This window comes from Meriones unguiculatus, chromosome 6, assembly GCF_030254825.1.
Source record: "Meriones unguiculatus strain TT.TT164.6M chromosome 6, Bangor_MerUng_6.1, whole genome shotgun sequence".
NCBI classification, from domain to species: domain Eukaryota; kingdom Metazoa; phylum Chordata; class Mammalia; order Rodentia; family Muridae; genus Meriones; species Meriones unguiculatus.
In genome coordinates this window covers 28,662,344-28,679,988 of record NC_083354.1, presented here as the reverse complement: position 1 = coordinate 28,679,988, position 17,645 = coordinate 28,662,344, and the positions used below count along the sequence as shown (strand labels likewise).

General features: G+C 42.1%; 1 pseudogene; it reads right to left on the bottom strand.

Annotated features, from left to right (window-relative positions):
* Positions 1-597: 597 nt before the first annotated feature.
* Positions 598-17,645, bottom strand: part of LOC132654905 (baculoviral IAP repeat-containing protein 1b-like) — a 45,545-nt pseudogene continuing 28,497 nt past the window's right edge.

The following is a 17,645-nucleotide window of genomic DNA, read 5'->3' as shown; positions in this document are numbered from 1 at the left end:
AAAGCTGTCGAGTCTGGACCTTTAAAAAGTTTCCTGTGTGCTGTGTGTTTATTTTATTAATTTTAATCCTCACACCCAACTCAAGAACCGTTCGACTCTGCCAGGCTGGCTCCGGTATGAAGTTGACTCATGCTTCATCATGTGTGGGACTAATTCAATACTAAAACTGTTTCTAACCTCCATCAAATACTCCTCCCATGCTGTGCTTTTTACACAGATCAGTGTTCTTTCCCCAGCCCCTCCCTTCCAGTTGACCTTGGAAATAGAGGGTTTTCTGTATGAACGTAACTGAAGCTCTAATCTTTAAACATGATTATGTAAGGACTGCCAAGGCACTGTTCATCATAGCTCAATGTAGGCATGCAGGCGTTCAAACAGTTATCAGCCTGGCCATTCTTGTATATGCAATAGTTATTAAACAGTTTGATTTTGATTTAGGTCTAAAGTAAGGACTAGTTATGTAACCCAGGGTGAACTCAACCTCTTGATCTCCCTGCCTCAGTCTCCTAAATGCTGGGATTACCCCATAGTCAGTTAAAGTAAAATGTATTCGAATACTGGGTTTGTAGAACTGTCGGTAGCCTTCAGCTGCATCCTTCACTTCTGAATGACAGGACAGAATGGTACTATCCATTTCCAGTGAATAATCAAGCATTTGCACTGAGGGTGTCTTTCTTTCATAGCATTCATCACTTTCATGTCCTCTTCATCCAGGAGCCAGCTGAGCATCCTGAGCCTGGTGAGTCTGGGCAGTCTCATCACACACTGACACAGCGCCTTGATAGTGGTGGCCTGCACTTGGATTCGTTCTGGGATATGCCTGGAAATGTTCAGCTCTTGCAAGTTTGGCAGGTTGTTGAGGGCTTGAAAGAAGTGTCTATATCCTTCCTCTGTAATTTTGTGATTCATTGAAAGGTCTAAGTTCTCAAGGTTTTGGAAGCCTCTGCTGGTTGCTCCCTTGGCTGGAAAGAAAGCAGACAAAAATATTCATGAAGACACAATGTTATGAAGACTTGAGTAAAGCTTACAAAGTTATTTGTAACTAATCTCACACCTACCACCAATGAAAATTGCTAATCATATTTTTTTCCAAGACTAGGTCCCACTACACAGCCCTGGGTGTCCTAGAACTCACTTATTTAGCTGAGACCAGTCTAGAACTCACATCTGCCTTCTTCTGCATTTTGACAGCTGGGATTAAAGGAAATACCACAATGCTTGGCTTTAAATGTGTTTTAAAGATATTTCTTTGAAAGCCCTGAACAGCTGCCTAGTTGATAGGGAACCACCTGGCCAAACTGCAAGGAAGAAGAAGAAACCAGAAGTTGAGAACAGAACATTTTAGCTGTCTGGGCAATGAGGATTTCTATTCTGGTCTCAAAGGAGAACATACACCAAGGCGGGGCACATAGGAAGAGGTTATAGTACAAGGGGCTGAGAAATTGTGTCTCCCCTTTTGCAGAGAAGGGTAGGTGCTATTCCAAAAAGCTTGTCTTTTCCCTGTGTCTGTGCTCTAGTGTGCCCAAATGAGTTCCTGGTTCCTTTGAGCTCTGGAGGAAATTGGGGCGGGCCAGAGTAAGTTCTCAACCCAAGTCTATGACTGGAAGTGGGGTTTTTGCTAGCAGTGTATTTTGCTTCAGTTTTAATTGTCACAACCGTGTCCCATAATTTGGGCAAGTGTTAGGTTTGATTTCACCAAGAATCATGCTATAGCTTGACTTTAAAGACAGAAGCCCTCATGTGTCATCTGTGCCCTAAGTTGGGCTGTTCAGTGATAGTTGGGATATTTCTCATTGCTTTGAATGATGGACTTTTCTCAAGAGGGAGAAGGTCAGAGGTTATTGCTTCAAAATGTAAGATTCTGGGTCTGAGACCTAATGTAAGAGAAAGGAGTGAGGCAAAATATTGATTTATAATAAACAGAGATGAGCAAGGCTATACAAAGCTGGGCCCAGCAGCACATGCATGTATTCCCCATGCTCTGGAAGGCAGGGGCAGGCAGATCACTGTGAGTTCGAGACCAACCTGGTCTACAAAGTGAGTCCAGGAGAGCCAAGGCTACACAGAGAAACCCTGTCTTGGAAAACACAAAAAACAAAACAAAACAACAACAACAACAAAAAAAAAAAAAACAGAGAAAGAAAAAAGCCATCCAAGCTAATGCTGCCCAGATTTCCTCTGAAGGGGAGAGAAATGAAACTCTTAAGAAAATCATAAATTACTACCCTCCCTCTTTGTTTTTGAGACAAAGTCTTATGTGTACATGTAATATAAACACTGTATAGGTAGGCATGATGCCTGCGAAAGCCAGAAGAAGGCATCGGTTGTCTTTATCATATGACATCATTTCCCTTGAGGCAGAGGTCTGTCCCTATACCTGAGCCTTGCATTTACTCAACTGACATGGATGACAGAGCAAAGAAAATGTTCGATCAATGTCTAAGTTGGTGAACCAGTGGGTTTATTGAGTTTGCTTTCAGGAGTGTAGGTGACTCCAGAACAGTTGCACTGCTGGAGAAATTCACTCCATTGTGGGTAAAGGTTGAATCCCAGAGCCTGGTCTTCAGTTAACCTTCCTTCTTCTAGTGCCTCCCAGGATCGTACACTTATGGGAGGCTGCAGTGGGTGATGATGCAGTCCCTGCTGAGGCCCAGCGACCTTCTGCCTCTCCTGCTGGGATTGTTTTCAGCTTCCCTGCCGTAGCCTTCCAAGATCTAGCTGTCACTATAATGTTCTGTTTATTTTGAGGCCATGCTTACAGGGCTGAGAATTCTCTAGCATTTCCTTACCCAGGATGTCCAAGGCTATATCATTCCCTACCGGGGACAAGGGGGTAGAAGTAAGAGATAAAATTCAAAAACTTTGTCCATTTGGGGAGGGAACTAAAGATTGTAGCTTTTTACTTACTACTAATGGAACTGGCTTAAACTATTTCAAAGTCAGACAGACTCAATGCCCCCTCATTTTACAATTTTGGTTTGCTTGTTTATTAGACTCCTTGGGTATGAAGGAAAGCAGATGCAGTGAGTGAGGGGGAGGAGATTATAACTTTCCCCCAATGTTATGCTTGTACGCAGCAGACAAGTTAACTTTACATCAGAATTACTCAACTAGGCTAGAAACCAGCAGTCTCCAGAGTCCTAAATCTGGTTCTCATGGTTATAGAGCAATCACTCTTAATCTCGGAGTTATCTCTCCAGCCCCAACTTGATGTCTTAATTCTCCTCCTCAGCCTGTGAGTGCTGCAATTCTAAGGCTGTACTACCACTATGCCTGGCTAAATTACCTTTATTTTATTCTATTCTATTTATTAATTTTTTTAGACAGGCTCTTACTATGTGGCTCTGGCCAGCCTGGAACTCACAGAACAGACGAGGCTGGTCTTCAATTTACAGAGAGTGATCTGCCTTCCTTATGCCTTCGGAGAGCTGGGATTTCAGGCACATGACAACACACCTGGTTTAATCACCACTTTAAATATCGTTTGTAAAGTAACAGTACTGAGCAGTGACAAGATGAAACCCAGTGTTTGCAACGCATCCATGATGCCCACTCCAGGAGTACCTTTCCTGTCCTGTCTGCTCTCTTTTTCAGGAGCTAACTCCTGCCTCTTGCTCCAAACACTTTTGTGCTTATTGTTAAAAGTTGTTCAAATGGACCAGGCTCTAGGACACAAGTAATTTTATTATTCAAAATGCCCTAATGTCTCATTTTCCAGCTGTGTGTCCACCATCTTTATAAAGTCTTATCAGTAATCTCACTTCCAGAAACCTTTTCTGACCCCCAAATCAGGCCGAGTTCTTCAGCCATATGCAGAAGCAACTGGTGAAGGAGAACTGGGCAGAGTGTATTGACCAAGAATGCCCTAAAACTGACAAAAAGCTACCAAGCTACATTCTCCATCAGTTCTACAAACCCCAAGTAGAGTAATCACTTCTAGTCATGTGGTCCACAGCTGCTGTGTTAGTTGGTGTGGTGGCCATGACAAATCCCCTGTTTCCAAATCCAGACACTTTGGGGTTAGAGCTTCAACAGATGGGAAGACAAAATGGAGTTTATGTTGACTTCGACTAAGCAACACCTCTAATTCCTGGTGCACTGGATGCCAAAGCAGGATCAGGCCAGCCTGGGCTACATAGTGAGACTCTGTCTGAAAAATAAAGATCTTAAAAGCTTCTGAGTAGGGGAAAAGACACCTCACCCTAAAGGACATCATAACATGAGAACTGACACTAAACAAAAGAAATGGTACATAGGCCAGAAACCTGAGTGAAAGTAATTCCAAAATAGAATGCACTAGAAAAGTTTTTCAAATATGAAGGCAAAAGCCATTTCCTCATCATTAAAATGGGAGAAATGTCATGACTAGGTAACCCAGAGTAGAAGAAACACGTAGAGTCCTTCCGGCAGAAGGAAAAGGGCCCTGGTGAAGGGAAGCAGTGTAGTATAGTTGAGTTTGTTCCTGAGTTCATGCAGTTCAGTGCAGGTCAACAGAGGCAGTTGAAGCCAGAGAATGAGAAGGAGCCAGAAGATTAGAACAGATTGCCAGAGTTAGTTTGAAGCCAAGTACAGCAATTCAGTGAGAAGCTGAGAGAAGACAGACTAAAGCAGTCAGCTAAGAGAGGAGTTTTAAGCCAGAAAAGCTGAGTTGAACCAGACAGCCAGAGTTCAGAAAAAGCAAGAAAGGGTAAGATTATTCATCAGTAAGCCTCCAAGATGATAACATCAGGCAAATACAAATTACATTTACATTATCAAACCACCCTGAAGAAAATATGTGCAATTAATAAGCTAATAAATGTAGGAAACAAAAAAGCAGAGAAAAAAAAACACCCATATCCTATAAAAGAAATAAAGAAACCAATATCAAATAAAAATACACAGAGGGTTGACACACCATCTCTGTCATTTTAGTTCTGAGGAGGTGAAGACAGGAGGATCACAAGTTCAGGTCCATTGAGGACTAAAAAGAGAATTAAAGTCCAGATTGAAATATTAATCAGCAGACACTGTCTCAAAAAAAAAAAGATGACAATTCAACTATAGTAACATAATATAACATAGTATATTAAATGGAAATAAAAAGATTAATGGATTAGGTTTTAGAATTTTCTGTTTCTCTGTGTGGGGGGGGGTTGTATTATGCACATATGGGGTGTGTGTGGAGACCAGAGGTTAATTGATGGATTAGGTGGATGTCTTTTCAGTTGCCCTACACCTTACTTTCTGAGACCAGTTTTCACTGAACCCAGAGACTGAAGACTCCACTGGATTGTGTGGCTAGTAAGTGTCATTGATTCTTCTGTCCTCAGTTCCATCACACCCCCTCTTTGGGTTGCTTGCTGCGTATCACACTAAAAGAGCTTCCTGCATCAACTGAATGCATTTTACAGACTGAGCCATCTCTGCAAACTCAGGCCTGTATCAGGTATTATTCTGGTGATTGTGAGTTTTTTTGTTTGTCTTAGACAGGGTTTTCTGTAGCATATACTGACCCCTAGTTTGCTATGTGGCCAAGGATGATGACCTGGATGACGATTATCCTTGATCCTTTTGCCTCCACCCTTTGAGTTCTGGAATCATAGATGTGTGCCCTTATAACCACTATGCCTGTTTGTATGTTGTGCTAGGGGCCAAGCCTAGGGCTTCATATATGTCACACAAGCAATTTTACCAAGTTATCTCCTTCCTGGGGTTAAGTTTCAAGTCTATTAATCTATAACTATAGATTAAAAGGTTCATCTATTAATTAACTGTGGAAGAGACTCACCTTAAATTTTGTTACATAGATTAAAGGGCAGGAAAAAGACATAAAAATTATTCTGGATGCCTGTGTTTAGTACACAAGAAGTGAGCAGGAGACATGAAGTGCCACCACAGGTAAAGAGCATTGGTCTACCAGAAAGATCTTACAACTTGATATGTGCTGTGCACCTAGCTTGAAGATATAAAAACAAACTGGAGCTATAAAGAAGTTAGACAGGTGCCAGAGATCAATTAATCGATTTTTTTATTTGGGGATTGAGCCTGGGCTTCTGGCATTGGTCTGTGTTCTAATTCTGGTTTAACTGAACTTAGAAAACAAAATCCCCAAGACCGTAAACTGGAGAAGCTTGTCCGGCCCTATGGTGAAGACTTCCTATACATATTGTAATCTCTCAAGCAATAAATAGAGTATACTGTCAGGTTTGTGAAGCACCAAGTGTCATAAAGAAGACTCGACTAGGCTGTGGTGCAGTGGCAGAGCACTGGCCCAACACACATGAGTAACGCACTGGGTTCATTCCCCAACACACACTGAATAGCTTCTATAGCTCCCAAAGGACACTGATGAACTTCCCAGTCTGACCAGGATGAACCTAAATCTGCAAAAGGGCATGAGAAGCAGCAGCATGACAGACGAAATGAGGAAGTATGTTGGACAGTTTACACACACTTTTTGTATACACTTGCAGCAGGCAGCTCCAGTGATGTTAGTGGCTTTTACACTCACCAATTTCCAGCACACTGTCGTCATCCAAGGTGTCGTGAAAGGCAAGAACTCGGAGACGCTGAAGCTGTAGACACTGCTGGACAATCAGTCTGGCCACTTGGTTAATCCCGTCCCCAGTGGGAAGAAGCAGTTCCTCCAGGTTCCTGAGAGAACCCAGAGCCGGTGCTGTGGGAGACACAGCAAGCCATCCTTTGTCACTGGTCCACCATGAGCAGCTGTGACCCAGGCATTCCGAACTCTAGGAGACCCCACTGCTAACAGATCCTATGCATGATGGTCCTCTCCAAGAGCAAGAGAAGGGGTCAGCACACAGCTGTTCCCTGCTGCTCTCTGCATCTTCCCCAACCTGTCTCTTCACCCAAGTCCAGGCTGTCTCCTCATTTCCACTTTCTCTCCCACAGCCAAGCTTCCTCTGGCGTCAGGTCACTCACTCTTCTGATTCGACCCCCTTTTTGTCATCCTTCCTCCTGCCATCACCCCAGTGATTTCACACCGAGGAGACCCACACTAGACACTAAAAGCATGGTAAACTACTGTGAAAGCCTTCCTTCCCCAGTTCACTCTTACTTAGCAGGATATTCTGTAGATCACATGATCACTAAGTCTACTCCTGAGGACCCACAGAAAATATTTTGAAAACTTTCTGGCATGGACCAATGTTCCAGATTCATCTTTGCCTTTTCCTGTTCTAGTTCTTGAATGAATGATGTATCCACAGACTCTGATTCTTTCAGGAAAGAGTACTTAGAAAGCAACTCCAGAGATTTGGGCAATCTACACAATGACACAGTGCTTGCTTAGCATGCTTGAGACCCTGGGTTCCATACCTGTGCCACCAACATGCACACACGTCCACAGGCACAAACATGCCAAATAACTGAGCCTTCTTTTCACTCCATTGTTTTTGTAAAATCACAGCAAGATGGGTAGCCAGCAGCTCTGCTGGGCCACCTATGAAACCTCAGGAAGTTTCTTGTCATATCTGCTTAAATCAGCAAAGCTGGGTGTAAAAAATATGCCCTGATGGTAGTTTCATTAGTATGCACAGGGTCTGAGCTTCGTTTAGTTGGGTTAAATGATTTATTTTGGCTTTTAAAAGACAAAGTCTCACCCTATAGCTCAGGCTGGCCTGGAACTCATCATCTCCTGTCTCACCCTCCCAGGAGCTGTGATCAGGGGCACTTAGAACTGTTAGGCCCAGCAAGAGCCTAAATATAAGAAGGTATGAAGAGAACTCAGGAAACTAATCATCCATCGATGCAAAAATGCAAGAGACTCTTTTTAACCACTGTACAATGGGCTCACCCCTGCTGGTCAGCTAGGAGTGGCACCGGGAGACAAAGAGCTTAGGTTTTTAAAAGACACAAGGCGGGAATCTCCTGGGGTTGACTTTTTGGCAAGTTAGGATTGGATGAAGTGTCTAACTTTTAAAATAATTGGTTAGTTCTGGTCACCCTTAGGTCTAGTCAGCCCTGTCGTAAATATCTGATCTTCAAGTCAGTTTGGAATTTCCTGCCATCCACAGTTAAATGTGTGTGTGGGGGTGATTAACTCATCCCATGTCTGTTCTGAGGAGTGGGGGTTATAGGCTTTGGATCAAAGGTCAGGAGAAGGATTGGGGCCATTTGGCCCAGTTTCCAAACAAAGCCCATCTCACGGGCGCCAGCCGGTGATTTTTTTCTCCATTTAGTAGAGATCTCTGCTTGTTCTCTTCCTTATCTCTGCCCTCACGGATGGCTAATGTCAGGAACTTTTACATTCCTCGGTTCTCTGGAGAAGCACTAAGAGGCTTTAATTAACAGGGGCCTAAAACTTGCAAATATAAGTTATAAGGCAATTAAAAGAAACATAGGTTACAAAGTTAGTCTGATTCTTTCATTTCCCCCTTCTTCTTGTAACTGCTTCAATCATGAAGCATCTGTAGAGTGAGGATTCTATTTTAAGAAAATTTTGCCCTTTGACTCACATTTCATCCTGTAGAATGGGACAGTGGGTCGAAGATCCATCTTCTGGAATTTCTTCATGCTGATGACTGGGCCGTTGATATCTCAGTTTGAAAGAGGCTGAAATGCTGGTCAAAAGTTGGGGCGAGTACGTGGGTAGTTACCTTAGTCTGTAATTATCTGGGTTTTAGTTTTCATTCTATGTTCAGTCATATTTACTCTTTGGTAATATTATCTTAGTGTAAGCACTTGCACTGCACTAATCTTTTTCCTAATAAACATACCAGATTATTTACAATGCAGGGTTCAAACATTGAAAAAAACAAGCAGAGTAGCTAAGGGTCCTATTTCTTGAGTGCCCAAGGGAGTTGCTTTTAACTGAATTTCTCCTGGATCTTTAGAGCTCTCACCCAAGATACTAGAATCTCTTATTTTGATGTCAAAATCATGGCCTTTTGTCCAATTATAAGTTTTTTCTAATTTAGTAAAGATTACTAGGAGGCAGTCAAAGGCTGGTCAATGAGGCAAGGCAGTCCTTAACAGTCTCTGGTTAGTTGATTCAATTGAAGAGACTGGGAGCAGTCATGTCAGCTTCCAAAAAGTCCAGATTTCAGCTTGTAGTCCATAGCTGGTCCCAGAAATAGAGTCAACCAGGTGAAAATCTACTGAGACAAATTCAGACTAGAGACAGAAGTTAAGATTTGTCTATTACATGGAAAAAATGAGGAAACCTAAGACCAGGGAAAAACTCATCTGGGATCCGTTTGAGCTATGCCAGATCTAGGTCTCATGACCTTTTGATTTTTATAAACTCATATGAATCTTTGGTACACAAAAGAAAATATATGTTAAAAGACTCAGAAAAGTAACATATCAGCAAATCTAATACAACAACATTCTGAGAGTAACAGGTAAAACTATATCCAACGGAATGGGCACCAGTCATGTGTTTGTTTTGTACCTTTTATAAACAACTTAAGTTTATCCACAGTCTGAAACTCTAATATTTTAACTGTGAGCCCTGTTGGTAATCAGCCATCAAAGGAGCTCAGCTACATTTTGTATATTTAGACAGGAATACATTAATGGATTTACTGCTAAACCCTGGATGCTCGGATTTTTCTTAACAAAGCAACTAGAAGGAGTAGGTTTAAGATATTTCTGTGTCAAAGTCTACCCCAGAAACGGCAGACATTAAGAATAACATAATAAAAGCTATGACTTTTGGGTCAGATATATACATTTAACAGATGTTTCTAGCATGATGATAAGTACCTTTAAATCTATTTCCAGAAAACAACCAAAGAAAATTAAAATTTCAAGCTTGTGACTGAATAGTAAGCAGTCAGTGCCCCATCAACTTATCAGAAGTCTATTGATCGATGCCAAAATTCTGAACTTCTTAAATCTTATACCAGTATAAGCACAAGGGTAGCAAAGAGAAGAAATCTAAAATATCTCCCCTTTTTAATATGTCTTAAATCATTTTTTATCATTATAACTCATTTTTATATATTTTAAAACACTTAGACTCTAAATTTTTTGCATTTATTAACCCTGAAACATTTTTTTAGACCAAACAACATTTTTTATTTTTATAACCTAAACTTCTGAGCACTGAGAATGTAGCTCAGTGGTAGAACACTTGCCTAGTAAGTCTGAGGTGCTAGGTTCAATTCCCAGCTCTGCAATAAATAATTAAATCATCATAACCTAAACTCCTATATCCTCAGACCCTACATAAGCTCTATATCTTTTTATCCAACTACTTATCATAAGACACAGGCAACTGATATAAAGCCTGTGAGCAGGGCAAACCTGTTTTTCTTTTTACACAAAAGATATAGTACCTAGTAGTTCTAACTAACTAATGAACTGTCCAATGAGCTGATAGTGGACCTATTTGTCTGCTCTTTAGCTGCCAAGCTACAGTTAACTTAGCCTAGCCTTCCAGCCTAGCCATCAATGTGATCAGAGACCTGAGAAGGATAAATTATGAGCTAAGTAAATGTACCAATCCATGTACCAATCAAAATGACAGAGATGACTAGTTAGTCCATTACCTAGGCAGTGTCCCTGGCTCCTGTGGTCTCCTGGCTTTCTGAGCAGAGGCAATCCAGTCATCAGGCATAGAGGATGAGAAACTGCTGCTGTGGGAAGTGGAACAGGAGAGATTGACCTCACCTCACCTCAGACAATGTGAAACAATGACTCTGCAGGTGTCCACAGCTGCATCCACAGTTAGGCTGGGCTCTAGTAGTGGGCCAGTTGGGGCAGTATTGCCCAGTGGTTAGCATACCACAATCCAGAGTCACGGTCATCTGTCGTTGTCCAAATCTTCTCGGAGACCTTGGGGAGCTACTGCCAGGATTTTGGGACTTTCTGTCACAATGAACTTACACATGTTAAAATGCCATATTCATCAGATCTCTGACAAGCTTGAGGGCCAGCATATCTAAGTTACTCTTTGTCTATTTTTATCCTCTGCTCTAAATTGTGTCCTATAAAACAGAATGCTATAATCTCTAATTTGGCATATTCCTTAGATGCATGTTTTAGAATCAAATTTCAAGTAGATTCATATAGGCAAACTTTATAGGTACCCATCCTAAATTTAACCTTAGAAAAACAACCTAAACAAAAGGACTGGGTAAAGCTTAGTCTATAGTGTAACTTTAAATCTGCTCTTTCTGACTAAAATCAAAATAAGACCTTTAATCAGGCACAATTTATAAAGGGGCTAGCAAATCTTATGAATCTCCCCATCTTTTTAAAACTTAAGAGCAAAAAGCTTTACATACTGGGATCAAATAAGTTTGAGAACCAATTGCCTAAGAGAACAGTTCAGAACAAACAATAGCATAGAACAATTTTAAACTGTATGAATTATTTTGTCCACATCAAACCTGTCAGCCAGATTTTTTTTTAAGAGAACATAATAAAACATTTTGCAATGAAGAATCACCAGCCTTTTAAATGAAGTACAAGATATTTTACAGTTTTTCTTTCCCAAATAATATTGGCAGGTATAAAGAACCAAAGCAAACATCACTCATATGCCCCCTGGCTTTTATATACATACACAGACCTTTTATAACATTGTATATACCTTTAGGTTCATAACTTTGTTCTTCTGGCTTAACCAGACACTCTTGCTTTAGACAAGCTATTTTTTGCTTTAATGTCTCTTGCTCACTCTCTCTTTCTTTTAGACAACAGAAAAACTCCCATCAAAAATTTTTTTCTAATTTTTTAAAGGGTTGGGAAACTGTTCCAAGTTCATTGTTAGACTGCCCAAGAGTTATTGCTTAAAAAAAATCTGATAAACTGTAAACGTTTTAACATCTTAAACATTTTTAAAACTCATCTTTGCAATATCAGAAAAGTATCTTTTTCTGGAGTAAATTTATAAAGCATAACCATAATTTTAAAAGTCAAAACAAGATTTTTAAGACCAAAATTTATCAGTGTAAACAACCCAATCTTTGGAACCAATACCAACTCAGAACAAGACTTCCTTCTTATCCTAAAAGGAAATAAAATCATTTTGACTCAGAGATTTTGCAAACTTTGTTCTTTTTCTGAGCCACACCATGTGGCAATTTACATTGTTGTTATTTAAACATATGCATTTATAGACCTTATAAACACATAGGCACATATACATGTTTTAAACAAGAATTTGAATTTTAACCTTAAAACATACCCAATTATTTTTGATTATACCAACCATTTAAAACCAGTTGAAAATAATTATAAAATGGCCATATATTTAAATAGACAGACAAAACTTTTTTTTTTTTTTAAATTTAGACTCAGCTGTAACTCTAAACATTACAGCAACTGCAGTTTTCTTCCTACATCTTTGTTTGATCTGTAAATTGCAATTGACTCACGCCCTCTAGGTGGGAGGAGGGAAGAGAGAGGCAAGAGGCCTTGGTGAGCTCCTGCTGCTCACTTCCCTGCTGAGCTGACTTGAAGGCAAGGGGGAGGAGTTTTTCCTCACTTTCAGTGGCCTGAGCAGCTCCTGTCGGGTGCTGCTCCCTGCCTAGCCACGTACAAGGACTTCCACCAAGGGAGCCCACGAGCCTTGCCTGCTCCCTTGGCTCTCTTGTGAGCTTCACTTTAGCTTACCTCCCACAAAGGTCCTGAACCCGCTTCACAGCCGGGCCTCTCCCTCTTTGGCTGCCCATCATAAGGGGCCACATCAAACCCGTGCCCTGCTGGGTGTGCATTGTTATTCCACAGAGGCTCAAGTGCCCAAGCTCAGCCCCCCGGCAGCCAGCTCCACCAAGTCTCCCCAGCCACCTGAAAGCACTCCCTCCTCGGCTCCCTCGGGAGGGAGAGCACACTGCTTGGTGTCACCTGCCATGCAGCCGTGTGCCCTCCCTAGCCGAGAACAAGTCCTAATTTTAACTGTCCTCTGTCCAAATTTTCGTCAGTCCAAGTCTACAAAGAAACAAACACAGAAAAACACATACATACATGAGAGACACAGGAACTGCCACCTTGCCTTATTTGGCCAAGGCGCAAAGACTCAGATTGTTGGGGGAGCGCCCCTAATCCAGCTTGGAGGAGCGGAATCTCTACATCTCCTCCCTTTTCACAGAAAGGGGCAAGTTTAGCGTCCTACAGGATGCCCCGCGGCCTCGGCATTAATGACACGTCTGTCTGCCTTAATGAGACCATTCCAGGCGAGTGGCCTCGAACCACTCAGGGGACTCGAACCAGTTCTACAGATGCTCGCAAGCCAGACCATAAACCCAACACTGCCACTGTTGGTATAACAGAACAAACATGTAACAGACAAGAGACACAGGACAAGGACAACCGCGGTACCTACTTCTGAGCTCAGATGAGTCCTCCGATAGCCAGTGTACAGAGTTCTCCTCAGTACCCCTAAATCCCGGACGAGCCCCCATAATGTTAGGCCCAGCAAGAGCCTAAATATAAGAAGGTATGAAGAGAACTCAGGAAACTAATCATCCATCGATGCAAAAATGCAAGAGACTCTTTTTAACCACTGTACAATGGGCTCACCCCTGCTGGTCAGCTAGGAGTGGCACCGGGAGACAAAGAGCTTAGGTTTTTAAAAGACACAAGGCGGGAATCTCCTGGGGTTGACTTTTTGGCAAGTTAGGATTGGATGAAGTGTCTAACTTTTAAAATAATTGGTTAGTTCTGGTCACCCTTAGGTCTAGTCAGCCCTGTTGTAAATATTTGATCTTCAAGTCAGTTTAGAATTTCCTGCCATCCACAGTTAAATGTGTGTGTGTGGGGGGGTGATTAACTCATCCCATGTCTGTTCTGAGGAGTGGGGGTTACAGGCTTTGGATCAAAGGTCAGGAGAAGGATTGGGGCCATTTGGCCCAGTTTCCAAACAAAGCCCATCTCACGGGCGCCAGCCGGTGATTTTTTTCTCCATTTAGTAGAGATCTCTGCTTGTTCTCTTCCTTATCTCTGCCCTCACGGATGGCTAATGTCAGGAACTTTTACATTCCTCGGTTCTCTGGAGAAGCACTAAGAGGCTTTAATTAACATGGGCCTAAAACTTGCAAATATAAGTTATAAGGCAATTAAAAGAAACATAGGTTACAAAGTTAGTCTGATTTTTTCAGAACCACTCTCACGTTCTAAGTGGTCTTTCTCAAAGGGGTTATTTAAGATCTACCCAAGAAACTATCCTAGCTATGTGACCAGAAAACAAAACTGTTTAAACTGGAAAAGAAAAGAGCAAACCCCACAGTAGAAAGCTAGCCCTGGACACTAATAATGATAGTATGCTGTGCTTTCAGTTAGGAGCCCAACTTGATGATCCTCTGGAAGAATTCAGCCAACATCAGATCAAGACAGATGCTGGGACTTGCAGCCAAGCATGGGCGGAACTCTAGGGGTCTTGAGGAAATATTGGGGGAAAGATGGAAGGACCTGGAGGGAACAGGAACCTCATAGGAAGACCAACAGAGACAACTAACCCAGTCACATGGGGGCTTTGAGAGACTGAGATATCAACTAAGGAGCATGCATGGTGTGGACCTAGGGCCCTGCACACATGCAGCCAGTGGGCGGCTTTGTCTTCACGTGGGTCACCTGGTGAATGGAGGGGGTGCTCTTTTTATATGGACTCTATTGCCTGCTTATGGATCACTTCCCCCTGGGAGGGCTGCCTTGCCTCACCTCCGGGGATGAAGATAAGAGCAGACCTGATGTGACTTGATGTGCTGGGAAGGTTAATACAGGAGGGAGGGGGGCTCCCCTTTTCTTGGGGGAAGGAAAAGGGGAAGGGGAAAGAGAGGACTGGGAGGTGGGGAGGGAGGGCGACCCTCAGAATGTAAAGTAAATAAACTAATACGAAATTAAAAAAAGAAAAAGAAAAGAAATGAGCAGCTGAACACTGGAAAAGTACTTTCTGGAAAAGACAGTCGCTGTGACAGTCCTAAGAGATACCTGTATGTAGAAACCTGGATGTCTATATATGTATATAGATCCTTGTGTGTTTATGGAATAACAAACTATGAGTTTGCACACATATTTCCAATTTGTGGTTCTTTCTTTTTGACATTTGAAAAACAACTTAAATTACATTTGGCAGCGGCCAAGCCTCTTCTGGGAATGGTGCGTGAGTGTGATGCTGGCGGCTCCCCTTATTACAAGGCCTGAGGACTTGGGTCTCCACATGACAAGGACCTGTGGAGATATTAGTGCAGAATCTCCTGGCATTTCCCAAGGGAATGCTTGGTTCACTTTTGCCTTGCATTTGCAAGGCTCAGATCAGGCTGTGATTGATTCTGGTTTGGCTCTGAGGATTGTGGAAGTTTGTTAATGATGATGTGGTTGAGCCAATGTGAGGGCCTGATCTAGGTACATCAGCTATTGTCTGGATGTTCTCTCTACATAGAAACTTGGTTTTGACAACAATTTTCCCACTGACCTGTTCCAAACAATAGCTATGTGATTATCAAAAAGTTAGGAAGGTCTTGATGGATCTCCAGTTCCAAGACTTAATAGAAACACTCAGAGGCAAACCAAGCAAGGGTAAGGAATTGAAATTGCTAATTTGCAGAGAGCCCTGGGCATTAAAGGAATTAAATATCCTGATTAGGGTATGAGAAGATGCCAGTTGCCAACAATTAAATCAGAATTTCCTGTGTTGTAATCTATCATCTCTTTATACTGCAACCACAATTGCTGCCAACCATGGTCACTTGGTTAAGTACCAGTGTGTTGGGTTAGATAGTAACTGCTTGCTGAAGCTGTTTCCTCTTTCTTGACACAGTTCATGGGTTGGCAGGAAACTGTGGAGATTGAGGAGGAGAAAGAAGGGAAAAGTACAGTGTGCACGTTATTGCTACACATAGGAAGGTCTTAAAACAGACTGTGCATAAGAAAACGAATGTAAAACCTTTTCAGCTGTTAAAAAATGGATGTATAAGTAAGGGTGGCCTGAGCTGTCTCAGTGTCAGAGTGTGTGAACTGCATCCCTTGATGCAAGTCTTCATTCACGGACTGCACACTTCCTCCTTCAGGTTCTGAACCAGCTGGCACTGCACTCCAGCATATACCTATGTGTATTTAGTGTGTGTGTGTGTGTGTGTGTGTGTGTGTGTTTGTGTGTATACATACTTGAGAGTGCATATGTGCATTTACTTTGGCATACATGTAGCATAGTATGGGTTTAGGGGTTTAGAGATCAGAGGACAGCTTTTGGAAGTAGGCTCTTTTCCTTTCAATCATTTGGGCCCCAGAGATCCAACTCAGGTCATCAGCCTTGGTGCCAGGCCTTTTACTTGCTGAGCCATCTCCGGCCTTTTTCCTGAAAAAGCTATAATTTTGGCTGACCTCTGTGAGGGAAATCCTGGAATTCACTTTGTGACTGTTTGTGTGTATGTGTGTGCACTCATCTTTAAAAAAGGAAATATAATCCACTCCATTAAGGCTTCATTAATAAGCTGGGCACAGGAATTCAAAGTGTTGCTTCCTTAGACTGACCGGCATTCTGCTTTAATACTTGTAATTTTCTTTTCCAGCAGTGGGGAAACTTGATGCTCGCAGTGTGAGTTTTACACAGTCAACCTGAGACAGTAGACTTCAGAGTGCCTGATGTTGTCCCTGCCGCTTTACAGCACCTCCAAGGCCAAAGCAAACACACGCAGCAGCTGCCTGCACAGAAGGGAAGAGGAAGGGGGGGTCACCTCTCCTACAAAAGTCTGGGAAGCACTGTGAAGACAGAGGTCTGCACCCCGTATCGACATTGTCTCCATTTTCCCCATTAGTGTTTCCCATGAAACCATATTATTTTTCTAAACTTTCTTTTGTTTGTTTGTTTTTCAAGACAGGGTTTCCCTATGTAGCCCTGGCTGTCCTGGAACTCACTCTGTAGAATAGTTGACCTCTAACTCAGAAATCCATGTGCCTCTGCCTCCCAAGAGGTGGAATTAAAGGGATGTATCACCACCACCTGGCCTTCTAACTTTTTTTTAACTAAAAAAAAAAAAAAGTATATAAACTCTCTATACTTGTCATTGTGTTCAATATGGTTTATCACAGATTAGTTTTCTTAACATAAATAGAAGTTTTTGTGTAGATTCTGAAACCTTTGAAACAGAACAGGTAGAGCACATCTAGAATGGGTGTCCAACAATAGAGGTACACAGTGCCACCATGACCAACTTCTATCCTAAGGTATCAGTGAGTCTGAGAGTATTGCATTTAATGAGTTTAAGCATGAGGATGCATGAGAGTAATAGTATCTGGCGGTGAGACTGAGTATCACCATGGTGTCCTTCAAAGGACAAGCATGGCTGGTGCATGACCTCTGTATCAGCACATTCCACAAACCATAGGTTCAATTTATTTTTAAAGTTTCTGTGCTAAACATATCCAGACCTTTCCCCCTCTTCCTTACTTTAAGAACAACACACTCTGAAAGGCTCTACCCTGCAGACTATCAAAGCAGACGCTGAGACTTATGGCCAAACTTTGGGCAGAATGCATGGAATCTTATGAAAGAAGTGGGAAAGAGTAAAATCTGGAGAGGACAGAAACTCCACAAGGAGAGCAACAGAACCAGAAAATTTGAACACAGATTTTTCAAGTACCATGCATGGAGATAACCTAGAACCCCTGCAGAGATGTAGCCCATGGCAGTTCAGTGTCCAAGTGGGTTCCATAGTAATGGGAACAGGGACTGCTTCTGACATGAACTGATT